This window comes from Notothenia coriiceps, unplaced genomic scaffold (genome assembly GCF_000735185.1).
Source record: "Notothenia coriiceps isolate Sejong01 unplaced genomic scaffold, NC01 NC01_scaffold00018996, whole genome shotgun sequence".
NCBI lineage: Eukaryota > Metazoa > Chordata > Actinopteri > Perciformes > Nototheniidae > Notothenia > Notothenia coriiceps.
The window spans coordinates 1,788,962-1,790,543 of record NW_011351697.1 but is presented as its reverse complement, the minus strand read 5'-3'; the positions used below and the strand labels follow the sequence as shown (position 1 = coordinate 1,790,543).

Genomic DNA, 1,582 nt, shown 5'->3' with positions numbered 1-1,582 from the left:
GGGGGGGGGGGCTTGTTGATCCCAGTGTGTAGAAACATCTGTGGAAGTGCTTTGGTTTCATCAGCCAAGCCTGAGATCTGTCAGACCTGGAGCACCTAGTCATATACTCTGGTATGTACTGTTGCCCCCACCCAACCCCTCGTCGTTCCCCGGCTAAACTCAGCGTTCCCACAGGCGAGACGCACAGAAATCATGCTGTAGTCAAAGTGAGTCATAACTCTAATGCGCTGTAGCACTTCATTTGGACGATCTATCATTTATTTTCTATTCTGCTTTTACCCCTCCCCTCCCCCTCCCCTTTTCTCTATATCTTCCTCAGGTGGTCAAGGACCTTTGGAGTTTTGTAAAAACACTGAAGATTGAAAAGAAGTAACACACGTTGTTCTTTTGAAGCATTTGTATGTTTTGCCTCCTGCAAGACATTTAAAGGCACAGTCTGCGAGATTTCCTCTTCGGCCTTATTAAGTGTTACTGAAAAAGGGGTAACGCCGTGAGTGATTCAGGGGTCATTTTCAGTAGTTTAGATGTGAAGCACCTTTTTGGAGCTAGTTCATAACTCACAAACTCGCTCATTCATGTTTATCTGACAAGCTGCCCACTTCATCGCAATCTGCACCACCTATAGGCAAGGAAAGGAACTGCACACGCCTTTAAGAAGCTGCACGTGAATGTTGCTCAACATGCTGCAATTATTCATATTTGCGCCGCCTACATGTAATAAATGCTGCACATGCATGATTGTATTGATGCAATAAATAACAACGTCATTACATATTCAGAGCCAAAGATCAAATCTGGTCAACTAGGTAATTTTTTCAGGCACAAACAGAATATGTTTAACGGTACGTCCACACAGCAGCGTTGAAAAAATCTTGAAAATCTTGGAGCTGGGCGTGTCTGAGAGCTTTGGCGATTTTTTGCGAGCAACGCGACCAACAACCAATCACATGAATCTCCCGCCCCCGACATACAAAGCAAAAAACCCCGGGGATTTTATGCGAGCAATATATAAACTCCCCAAACAGGCGAAAACCTACCAGTTTCACCCACTGTCTCTGCCACCTCCCTCCATGCCTGGTTCCTCCGGTTTGTATCCCGGTAAATAGTTCTGGTCGTAAAGAACCGGGTGATTTGCTACCGTAATTTCTCGTTTGGAATATGAGGAAATGAACTGCGGTCTGTCTCTCCCAGCTTACACGCGGTTTGATTGGCTAGCGCTTGTACTGTCAGATTTGCATAAACGGGATTTGATTGGCTGTCGCTTCCAGCTCAGCTTCAAAAGTTGAACATTGCTCAACTTTTGAATCCTGAAAATCCTGAAAATCCTGGAAATCTTCGCTTTGCTTCCCCACAATGCAGTTCGGCGAAAAGCAAGGCAACGTGACGTCACCCCCATTCAAAATCAATGGGCAGAGAAGCGTTGGAAGATTTTTTTAAAGCTGCTGTGTGGACGTACCGTTACCAAAAGGAGCGTCCAAAGACATCGAATCTGATGCTTTTGCACCTAGATTTAGCAACTATTGTCGATGTGCAGCTATAGAAATGAAAGCAATTGCACAAAGTGAAATTGTCAAACTACACA

At 44.8% G+C, this 1,582-nt stretch overlaps 1 long non-coding RNA gene across 1 annotated transcript in view; it reads left to right on the top strand.

Moving 5' to 3' along the window:
* Window positions 1-914, top strand: part of LOC104951406 (uncharacterized) — a 2,152-nt gene extending 1,238 nt beyond the window's left edge. The window contains exon 3 of the long non-coding RNA XR_799022.1: window positions 320-914. This is a non-coding gene — a long non-coding RNA (uncharacterized lncRNA). The remainder of the gene's footprint in view (window positions 1-319) is intronic.
* Window positions 915-1,582: the final 668 nt, after the last annotated feature.